This window comes from Meles meles, chromosome 16 (assembly GCF_922984935.1).
Source record: "Meles meles chromosome 16, mMelMel3.1 paternal haplotype, whole genome shotgun sequence".
Lineage (NCBI taxonomy): Eukaryota > Metazoa > Chordata > Mammalia > Carnivora > Mustelidae > Meles > Meles meles.
In genome coordinates, this window is record NC_060081.1 from 43746406 (window position 1) to 43759081 (window position 12676).

The 12676-nt window shown below is 34.8% G+C and overlaps 1 protein-coding gene and 1 pseudogene across 1 annotated transcript in view; one reads left to right on the forward strand and one right to left on the reverse strand.

The window, feature by feature from the left end:
• MACROD2 (mono-ADP ribosylhydrolase 2) overlaps window positions 1-12676 on the reverse strand; it is a 2072211-nt gene that overhangs the window by 1900660 nt on the left and 158875 nt on the right. The gene's annotated exons all lie outside the window — the stretch shown is intronic.
• Window positions 7377-7488, forward strand: LOC123927314 (annotated as a pseudogene).

Sequence of the window (12676 nt, forward strand, 5' to 3'; positions counted from 1 at the left end):
GAAACAACCTACATGTCCATCAGCGGAAGAATGGATAAAGAAGACATGCCATATATTATATAAAAATTATATATATGATCTATAATTACAGATGTCATATATATAATGGAATATTACTCAGCCATAAAAGGAATAGGATCATGCCATTTCTGAAAACAGGAATGGACCTAGAAAGTATTATCCTAAGTGAAATAAGTCAGATGAAAAAAGGCAAATATTCTATCATTTCACATATATGTGGGACGTAAAAAACAAATGAACAAACAAAAACCAGAAACAAATTCATAAACACAGAGAACAAACTGGTGGTTGCCAGAGGGGAGATGAGTAGGGGAAGAGGCAAAACAGGAAAAGAGGATTCAGAGGTACAAATTTTCAATTATAAAATAAATAAGTCCTGAGGGGTGAAAAGTACAGCATAAGGAATATAAATCAGTAATATAATAATGTTGTATGGTGACAGATGGTAACTACACTCACTGCAGTGAGCTCTGCATATTGTATAGAATTGTTGAATCACTATGTTGTACAACCTAAAACTAATTTAACACTGTATGTCAAATATACTTGAATAATAATTTAAATAGTTCTTTGTGTATTAGGGATATTACCTTTGTCTGTGTAGATGTTTATGAACATTTTCTTATACTTCGTTAGCTGTCTTATACTTCGTTAGCTGTCTTTTCACTTTGTTTAGCCACACAATTTTAAGAAAACATCTTATATAGTCAAATTTATCAATTTTTTCTTTTATTGCCTATACTTTAAGTCAGAGTTAAAGGATAAGAATGCACTTGTGTTTCTATCTGGTGCTTGTATGGTTTAATTTTTTACATTTAGATTTAAATACCAAATCCACTATCTTTGTGTATAATATAAAATGTAATGTAAAATAACTTTTTCCAAATGGCCACTCAACTGTTAAAGAACTATTTATTTAAAAGTCTATCTTTATTCCAGTCATTTGAAATACTGTATCATATACTAAATTTTCATATGTATTTGGACTTATTTCTGAATATTCTCTTCCATTCCATTGCTCTGCCTATTCACATGTGAGTACTACAATGCTTTAATTATAAAGGCCATCTAGAATTCTAGCGTGTTTTAATGTCTAGTAAATCTAGTCATGCTTGGCTTTGGGGTTTTGTTTTGTTTTGTTTTGTTTTCAATTTTTCTGGCTATTGTTAGATATTTGTATGAACTTCAGCATCAACTTATATAATTCCACAAAATGAATTACTGGTATCTTGTTGGGACTCCATTAACTTTGTCTACTAATAAATGGAGAGTTGTCATTTTTATAATGTTGAGTGTTGGTACAAGAAGTCTTTCCATTTTTCAACTCTATGCATGTTTCAGGAATGTCTGAATTTTTTCTAGTACAGCTTTTACGCATCTATCATTAAATTTATTCTTAAGAACTTAGTCTTAGTTGCTATTAAAATTGTTATTTCCTTAAGTTACTAAGTTTGTGGTGGTTTCCTCACACAGCAATAGATAATTAAAACAGATGAATTATCAAAAAACCACCATCACAAGCAGAAAATCAAGCCAGGAGTAAGACTACCTCATTTTGAGGATAAAGGGAATAATGATGGGTGGAAATTAAGTTCTCAGAAACAAGATACCAAAGAGCAAAAATATTTGTACTTATATTCAAAGGCATTTTTTAAATAAAGTTTAAATAGCACATCACTTTTCAGGCTTAAAAGGGGAAATGAATGCTATAGAAACAACATAAATGCCAGTTAATTTTTTTTTTCAAATCATTTGGGTGAAGGAGTAAATATCAGAGAAAAGAAACCCCAGAGGACAGTCAGCTTGTTATTTGATATTACAATAGTGAAATTATAACTGAAGTATTAGTAAAGTACTTTCGCATCTATTCTAAAATTTCCAGATAATTAGCAACTCCAGAGATAACATTCCACCTTATATATCTGCAGAAGTTATCATGAAAGATCACCACCTTCACTACATAAAATCATTATCATGGAAAAGTAAGTAGTAAAAAAGTCACACACAATTGGTTCAAACCCTTTTACCATCTGCTGCATGTGTTTTATGCATTTTAATTATTTTGGAGATTTGCAGAAGCTCTACTTTTTAAAAAATGCCTTCTGTCACTATAGGTGATCTCATAATCCTATGATTCACAGTAATCTCTCAGATAAACATTTCTAACAAACCAGAGAGAAACAGGTTCAAGCTTGATTCACTTTGCATTCCACAGTTTAGGTGTTGTCATTGGGAAATCCATGGTGAACCTCACTTAAAAATATGGTTAACAACTGTTAGTGGTATTTACATTAAGATTCATCTCCAGATCTTCTACTAATCCTAGAAAGATTATTATACTTGTTTTGAGTTTAGTGTCAATAAGTAATTCATCAAAAATTGGGACAACAGGGTAAACCTCATTTGCCTTTAAGGAATTAAGTTGGTAACTTCATCCTCCAGCTGCTCAAACAATAAAAGACACCTAACAAAATGTCTCAAAGTTAATGTAACTAAGTTTACAAACATAATTCATAGGACTTTTTTTTTTAATATTTTATTTATTTGTTTGACAGACAGATCACAAGTAAGTAAGGCAGGCAGAGAGAGAGAGAGAGAGGAGGAAGCAGACTCCCTGCAGAGCAGAGAGCCTGATGCGGGACTCGATCCCAGGACCCTAAGATCATGACCTGAGCCGAAGGCAGAGGCTTATTAACCCACTGAGCCACCCAGGTGCCCTTCATAGGACTTTTTTAAACACTCACTCAATATCCATTTCCCTGATTTTAGGGACAGTTTGAACAAGCTCTTATGAGTTTTTATGGCAGATATTTATTAGAAAAATCAGATTCAGAGCACCTGGGTGGCTCAGTTGGTTAAGTATCTGACTTTGGCTCAGGTCATGATTTCATGGTCCTAGGATCTAGCTCTGCATCAGGCTCTGTGCTCAGCAGAGAGTCTGCTTGTCCCTCTGCCCTTTTCCCCACTTGTACACTCTTGCTCTCCCTCTACCTCAAATAAATAAAATCGTAAAGAAGAAGAAGAAGAAGGAAGAGGAGGAGGAGGAGGAGGAGGAGGAAAAGAAGAAGAAGAAGGAGAAATCTTTTGGTAGAGACTAACCTATTTGGTTTTTATCAGAGCCTAACCAATTTCAAGGAAGGGAAATACCCAACTCTAGCCTCCTTTAGCTTTGTCATGCAGTAAGGGAAAAGCCCAACTCTAGCCACTGCTTGCCTTCCTGTCTCACCTACAATGGAAAGAGTAGAAGTTCTTGTGAATGTAAAAGGCTCACATAAAAAAAATGAAGCTTAATCATAAGACCATAGGCTTCCCCTCTCCCTACACTTTTAACCACATCAGTACCAGGCTCCTATATAACAATGGATTATAGCTGGGGGGAGGGAGGAGACCAGCAAGACCTAGACCCTACTTAGGAAGGAATCTTTAAGGAAATCCAAAGACAAAAGATTTAAGAAAAATGACATTAGAGGAAATTTTAGCCTTACACACCTACAGCTACAGTAAATGGTAACACAGCCTAACTCCAAGCTACATAAACATAAAACATTAAAGTCCTGTTTACCTCACTTCCTTTTACTTGATACAGCATGTCCCAGTTTCAAAATAATTACAAGATATGCTAACAGGGAAAAAAGCATAGTCCAAAAAGACAAAGCATAAGAACCAGACTCTGATATGTCAGAGATTTTGGAATTATTAGACCAGGCACTTAAAATAATACGTCAAGAGCTCTAATGAAAAAATGGGGACAACATGTGAGAACAGATAGATAATACAAGCTGAGAGATACAAATTCTAGAGAAAAAATCCCTAGAAAATGTTGGAAATATAAAACACTAATAAAAAAACACTGCAACAGAAATGAAAAATGCCTTTGATAGGTACATCAGTATAATGGTCATGCCCAATTAAACAATCAGTGAGGTAGAAGATTTAGTAGAAACTTCTCAAACTAAAAAGCAAAGAGAATTTTTTTTAAAAAATAGAACAGAATATGAAAGAACTGTAGGACAATTAGAAAAGGCATAACTATGTGTAATGGGGAAACCAGAAGGAAAAGAAAGGGAAAGGGAAAGTGGCAGAGAGAGGAAAGAAGGAAAGGAAGGAATAAAGACGTATCTGAGATATTAATGGCCAAAAACTTTCCATAATTAATAACAGAAACCAGGGTGACCTGGGTGGCTCAGTAGGTTAAGCCTCTGCCTTCAGTTCAGGTCATGATCTCAGGGACTTAGGATCGAGCCTGCACTGGGCTCTCTGCTCAGCAGGGAGCCTGCTTCCCCCTCTTTCTCTGCCTGCCTCTCTGCCTTAAAAAAAAAAAAGAAAAAAAAGAAACCAAACCATAGATCTAAGAAACTCAGAGCACACCAGGCAAGATATGAAAAATTTACACAAAAGGCATATCATATACAAACTGTAGAAAATCAAAGACAAAAAAAGGAAAGGAGGGAGGAAGTGGGAATACCTACACTAACTGTGGCTATCCAAGACAGTATTATTTGAAAGTGGATTAGATTGGAAGTAAATGTATATTTCAAACTTTAGGGCACCTCTCAACTTTTTTTTAATAAAAAAGAAATATAATTGATGTGCTAAGAGAAGAGAAAAAAATGGATCATATAAAATGTTCAACTAAAAGCAGAGAGGCAGGAAACCAATGAAAGACAAAAAAGGAAACAGAACAAGGGCAACAAATAGATAACAGTCACAAAAATGTAGATACTAAATGAATTGTATCAATAATCACTGTAATGTTAATGGTCTAAATACACCAATTAAAAGACAGACTGTCAGGTGGCTAAAAAAGTCAAGACTCAACTATATGTTGTCTATAAGAAACCCACTATAAACATAGAAACACAGATTAGAAGTAAAAAGATGGAAAAAGACATACCATGTTGACAATAACCAAAAGAAAAATTGGGTAGATATATTAACTTCACACAAAGCAGACTACAGAGTAAGGAAATTTACTAGGGATAAGAAGGAATATTATATAATGACAAAGGGGTCAATTCTCCACAAGGACAGAAGAATCCCCAATGTATATGCATCTAACAACATAGCATCAAAATACATGAGGCAAAACTGAGAGAAATGCAAGAACAGATGAATTCACTATTATAGCTGAAGACTTCCACAACCTTGTATTAGCAAATGATAGATCTAGCACGCAGAAAATCAGAATATAGTTGAACTGAAAAGCACTATCAATCAAATGGATCTAATTGGCATTTCATGCAACAAAAAAATATACATTCTTCCCAAATGCACATGAAACCTTCATTAAGATAGACCATATTCTGTGCCATAAAAGAAACCTTAAAAATTGTAAGAGAATAGAAATCATACAAGATACGCTTTCAGACTACAATGAAATTAAGCTATCAATAACAGAGCTAGAATGTCTCCAAATACAGATTAAACACCACACTTTTAAATAATACAAGAGTCAAATAAGTCTCAATAGAAAAATAATGATAGTTGTAATTTTATTATACAGTTCAATCTATCAAAATTTCTGGGATGCAACAAAAACAATACTTAGAAGGAAGTTTATATCATTGGATGTATATATTAGAAAAGTAGGACCCAAAACCAATTTTTTAACCTTCCACATTAGTACCTAAAAAAAAAAAAAAGTAAATCTAAAATAAACAGAAGAAATAACTAGAGCAAAAATAAAAATGGAAACCAGTAGACTCCCCTGGCAAAAAAAAAAAAAAAAAAAAAAAAAGGAAGAGAAAAAAAAAAAGAAAACCCTGTTACGTAAAAAGATCAACAAAATTGAAAAACTCCTATTCGGATAACCAAGAAAACAAAAGACATCACAAATTACTAATATCAGAAATGAAAGAGGGGAGATCACTACTAATCCCACAGGTAAAATATTAGTAACAGTGTAGTAGGAACAACTTTATCTGATAACTGGGAAAAAACAGACAAATTATTTGAAAGACACAAACTATAAAAACTTATACAAGAAGAAATAGACATTCTGAATAAGCCTATATCTATAAAGAAATTGATTCAATAATTATCACCCTGGTGAGGGTGGGGGAAGGAGCAAGATGGCAGAGGAGTAGAAGTAGGAGACCTAAATTTCAATGGGTCCAAGGAATTCAGCTAGATAGTTACCAAACCATTCTAAACACCTACAAACTCAATAGGAGATCAAAGAGAAGAACAGCAGTAATTCTATGAACAGAAAAGTGACCACTTTCTGGAAGGTAGGACATGTGGAGAAATGAATCCGAGGTGATATACGAGAAGATAGACTGCAGGGGTAGGGAGGCAAGCAGTAGAGGAGCAGAGCACAAAACTGGAATTTTTAGAAGTCTGCTCCACTGAGGGACGTCATTCCAGAGGCGAAGCGGTGGGATAGAGCCTTAAGGGGACAGTGTGGTCTCAAGTCATTCAGGGGCACAGAAAGACTGGGGTGTCTGTGTGTGGCAGAGCTCCCAGATATCAGAATGGGTAAGCCAGCTGCAAAGAAAGAGCCAGGTAGGAGGCACTCAGCTCGGGGTTGCCATAAACTGTGATTCCTGGCACAGTCAGGCCACTACTCTTTGAGTAGTGGAAGGAAAATTTCCAAACTCATTTTATGAGACCAGCATGACCTTGATCCCAAAACCAGACAAAGACCCCATCAAAAAGTAGAATTACAGACCGATATCTTTGATGAACACAGGTGTGAAAATTCTCAACAAAATATTAGCTAATAGGATCCAACAGTACATTAACAGGACTATTCACCACGGCCAAGTGGGATTTATTCCTGGGCTGTAAGGTTGGTTCAACATCCACAAATCAATCAGTGTGATACAATACATTAATAAAAGAAAGAACAAGAACCATATTATACTCTCAATAGAACTGAAAAAAACATTTGACAAAGTATAGCATCCCTTCTTGATCAAAACACTTCACAGTGTAGGGATAGAGGGAACATACCTCAATATTATCAAAGCCATGTATGAAAAACCCACAGCAAATATCATTCTCAATGGGGAAAAACTGGGAGCTTTTCCGCTAAGGTGAGGAACAGAGCAGGGCTGTCCTCTATCACCACTGCTATTCAACGTAGTACTAGAAGTCCTACCCTCAGCAATCAGACAACAGAAAGAAATAATAGGCATCCAAATCAAACTCTCACTCTTGCAAATGATATGATACTTTATGTGGAAAACCCAAAAGACTCCACTCTAAAACTGCTAGAACTCATACAGGAATTCAGTAAAGTGTCAGGATATAAAATCAACGCACAGAAATCAGTTGCGTTTCTATATACCACCAAAAACAAGATAGAAGAAAGAGAAACTAAGGAGTCAATCCATTTATAATTGCACCCAAAAAGCTTTGCGCAGTGGCAGTATCGTAGCCAATGAGGTTTATCCGAGGCGCGATTATTGCTAATATAATTGCACCCAAAACCATAAGATACCTAGGAATAAATCTAACCAAAGAGGCAAAGAATCTGTACTCAGAAAACTAGAGTACTCATGAAAGAAATTGAGGAAGACACAAAGACATGGAAAAGCGTTCCATACTCATGGATTGGAAGAATAAATATTGTGAAAATGTCATGCTACCTAGAGCAAGCTACACATTTAATGCAATCCTTATCAAAATATTATCAATTTGTTTCAAAGAAATGGAACAAATAATCCTAAAATTTATATGGAACCAGATAAGACCCCAAATAGCCAGAGGAATGTTGAAAAAGAAAAGCAAAGTTGGTGGCATCACAATTCCAGACTTCAAACTCTATTACAAAGCTGTCATCATCAAGACAGGATGGTAGTGGCACAAAAACAGACACATAGATCAATGAAACAAAATAGAGAGCCCAGAAATGGACCCTCAACTCGATGGTCAACTAATCTTCAACAAAGGAGGAAAGAATGTCCAGTGGAAAAAAGATAGTCTCTTCAACAAATGGTATTGGAAAAATTGGACAGCCACATGCAGACAAATGAAACTGGACCATTTCCTTACCCACACACAAAAAGAGACTCAAAATGGATGAAAGACATCAATGTTTGACAGGAATTCACCAAAATCCTTGAGGAGAACACAGGCAGCAACCTCTTTGACCTCAGCCACAGCAACTTCTTCCTAGAAACATCACCAAAGGCAAGGGAAGCCAGGGCAAAAATGAACTACTGGGACTTCATCAAGATCAAAAGCTTGCACAGCAAAGGACAATCAACAAAACCAAAAGACAACCAATAGAATGGGAGAAGATGTTTGCAAATGACCTATCAGATAAAGGGCTAGTATCCAAAATCTATAAAGAACTTATCAAACTCAAGACCCACAAAACGAATAATCCAATCAAGAAATGGGCAAAAGACATTTCTGCAAAGAAGACATCCAAATGCCTAAAAGACACATGAAAAAGTGCTCTACTCACTCGGCATCAGGGAGATACAAATCAAAACCACAATGAGATACCACCTCACACCAGTCAGAATGGCTAAAATTAACAAGTCAGGAAATGACAGGTGCTGGCGAGGATGTGGAAAAAAGAAAAACCTTCCTACACTGTTGGTGGGAATGCAAGCTGAGGCAGCCACTCTGGAAAACAGTATGGAGGTTCCTCAAAGAGTTGAAAGTAGAGCCACCCTACAACCCAGTAATTGCACTAACGGGTATTTACCGTAAAGATACAAATGTAGTGATCTGAAGGGGCACGTACACCCGAATGTTCATAGCAGCAATGTCCACAATAGTCAAAGTATAGAAAGCCTAGTTGTCCATCAACAGATGGATGGATAAAGAAGTTGTAGTATACACACACACACACACACACACACACACACACACATATTTTTACATATTCACATACACACACACACACACACACACTGGAATACTAGGCAGCCATCAAAAAAAATCTTGCCATTTGCAACAATGTGGATGGAACTAGAGGGTGCTAAGCAACAATGTGGATGGAACTAGATTGTGCTATGCGAAATAAATCAATCAGAGAAAGAGACCTATCACATAATCTCTCTGATATGAGGAATTTTAGAGGCAAGGTGGGGGGTCCAAGGGGGAAGGGAGAAAAAATGAAACAAGATAGGACCAGATAGGGAGACAAATAATAAGAGACTATTAATTTCAGGAAGTAAACTGAGGGTTGCTGGAGGGGGTGGGTGGGTGATGGACATTGGGGAGGGTATGTGCTATGATGAGTGCTGTGAATTGTTTAAGACTGATGATTCAGAGACCCGTACCCCTGAAACAAATAATACATTATAGGTTAACAAAAATTATTATTATTATCATCATCACCCTCAAAATTAGAAAGCACTAGTCCCAGACAAGTTTACTGGTTTATTCTACTAAATACTTAAGGGAAAAACAATATCAATTCTCTAAAAAATTTTTTACAGAACATATAATCAAAGGGAACACTACCTAATTCATTCTATAAGGTAAGCATTACCCTAATACCAAAGCCAGGAAAAGATATTACAAGAAGGAAAACTACAAATACCTTTCATGAACATAGATGTGAAAATCCTTAACAAAACATTAGCAAATTGAATACAAAAATGTATTTAAAAAATTGTACATTATAACCAAAGTTGGATTTATGCCAAGTACGTAGGGCTGATTCAACATTTAAAAACCAATTAACCTAACCTATCACATCAGCACAGTAAAGAAAACACATGATCATATTATTAAAGGCAGGAAAAGTACTTGACAGACTCCAAGATCCATTAATGATAAAAATGAAAATAATTCTCATAAAACTAACAGAAGGTAATTTCCTGAACTCAATAAAGAACATCTACCAAAAAAACCCTACATTTAGCATCATACTCAATGATGAGAAACTAGACTTTTTTTTTAAAGATTTATTTATTTGAGAAAGAGAAAATGACAGAGGGAGAGAATCCTCAAGCAGACTCCCCACTGAATGCAGAGCCTGACACAGGGTTCAATCCCAGGACCTTGATGGGATCAGGACCTAAGCCAAAACCAAGAGTTGGTTTCTCAGCCAAGTGAGCCACACAGGCACCCCACTAGATGCTTTCTTAAGATGAGGATCATGAAAATGATGTTCTATCCTACCAATCCTATTCAACATACTTGAAGTCCTAACTAATACAGTAAACCAATAAAATAAAAAGTATACAAATTGAGAAGAAATGAATATTTTTTTGTTCACAGGTGATTTAATTGTCTTTGTAGAAAATCCCAAAGAATCAATAACAAAAAAATTTCTAGAATAAGCAGTTGTAGCAAGGTTATAGGATATAAGATTAATATATAAAAATCAATTACTTTCTGATATGCTAGCAATGAACAAATGGAATTTGCAACTAAAACATAACATCATTTACATAAGTACAATGACATAAAAAATTACAAACTTAGGTATAAATCTAACAAAATAGGTACAAGACATATATGAGGAAAATTATAAATTTCAGATAAAAAAATTAAAAAGCAGATATTCCATGTTCATGGATAAGAGAACTCAATATTCTCAAAATGTTAGTTTTCCCGATTTGATCTATATATTCATTACAATCCCAAACAAAATCTCAGGTATTTAATGGATACTTACTATAACTAATTGTAAAGTTTATTCCAAAATGTAATAGACACAGAATCACTAAAACATATTTAAAAAGGACAAAGTCAGAGTACCAGCACCACCCAATTTAAGATACTGTGAAGTTACAGTAATCAAGAGAGTGTAATAGTGATGAAGAAATAAACACATAGATCAGTGGAATAACAAATAATCTAGAAATATACTCCCACAAATACACTCACTGATCTTTGACAAAACAGCAAAGACAGTGCAGTGAGGAACAGTCTTTTCAACAATTGGTACTAGAATTACTAGTCATCCACATGCTTTAAAAAAAAAATCTAGATCTTACATTCATTGCTCATGGAAATTAACTCAAGATGGATCATAACCTTAAAAAGAAAATAAACAAGTATAAAATTTCTAGGAAGTCTTATCTAGGTGATTTTGGGGTTGGTGAGGACTTTTTTTAATACAACAACAAAAGCATGATCCATGACTGAAAAAAAAAAAATGACAAAATGAACTTTGTTAAAATTAAAACTTCTGCTCTATAAAAGTGCTTAAAAAAGTAGAAAAGCAAGCCAAAGACTACGATAAGTATCTGATAAAACACAGTTATACAAAATATATAAGAACTCTTAAAACTTAACAATAAGAAAACAATCCAATTAAAAAGTGAGCTATGGATCTGAATAAACATTTCTTTTTTTTTTTAATTTTTTTTAAAGATTTTATTTATTTATTTGACAGACAGAGATCACAAGCAGGCAGAGAGGCAGGCAGAGAGAGAGGAGGAAGCAGGCTCCCCACTGAAGCAGAAAGCATGATGTGGGGCTCGATCCCAGGACCCTGAGATCATGACCTGAGCCGAAGGCAGAGGCTTTAACCCACTGAGCCACCCAGGTGCCCCAACTTTGCTGTCTTATATGGGCATTTCTGCAAAGAAGACATACAGGTGGCACATAAGCATATAAAAAGATGCTCAACATCATATGTCAGGAGGGAATTGCAAGTTAAACCAGCAATGAGAGATCATTGCATATCTAGTAGAATGATTAAAACCCCAAACACTAACAACACTAAATTGTGACAGAAACTCTCATTCACTGCTGATAGAAATGAAAATTGGTAGAGCCACTTTCGAAGACTAATTGGCAGTTTTTTACAAATATAAACATAGTGTTGCCATATGATCGAACAATCAAACACCTTGGTGTTTACCAAAATAAGTTGAAAAATTATGCCCAAAAAGTGGCATGATAATTATAAAACTGAGAAGAAAATAAAGAAGGAAAGCTTCATAATACTGGATTTGGCAAGGATTTCCTGGTTGTAACACCAAAAGCACAAGAAGCAAAAGTAAAAAAAGAAAGAAAAAAAGAAAGAGAAAAAAGAAAGTGGATAACATCAAAATTTAAAACTTCTCTGCAAAGGAAACAATCAACACAATAAAAAGATGACCTATGGAATTAGTAAAAGTATGCAAACCATAGCTGATAAGGAATTAATATTGAAATGATAAAGAACTCCCACACACATGCACAACCTAGAAATGCTAGAACTGAAGAATACAATAAATAAAATTTTTAAATGCAATAGAAAGCAACAATAGCAGACTTGGTCAAGAAGAAACAATCTGTAAAGTAGGAAGCTGATCATTTGAAGTTACTCAGCCAGAAGAGAACAAAGAAAAATGAAAAATAGTGGAAAAAAAAACCTTTGTGAGCTATAAGATAAAATTTATGCATTATTGGACTACAAAGGGAAAAGAAAGGCAAAAAAAAAATTTATGAAATAATGGCTGAGTACTTCCCATATCTAGAGAAAGATTTGGACTTTCAAGTTGAAGTAGCCCCTAGGGACTCAAAAAAATTTCAACTCAAAAAAGATCTTCTGTAAAAAAGTTATAATAAAACTGTATAAATCAAAGAGAGAATTTTAAAAGAAGAAAGTGAAAAAAAAAACTGCTCACATACAAGGGAAATTTCATAAAACTGTCAGTGGATTTCAGAAGAAACCATTCAAGTCCGGAAAGAGTGGGATGATATATCCAAAGTGCTGTAAGAAAAAACTGCCAAACAAGAATACATTACC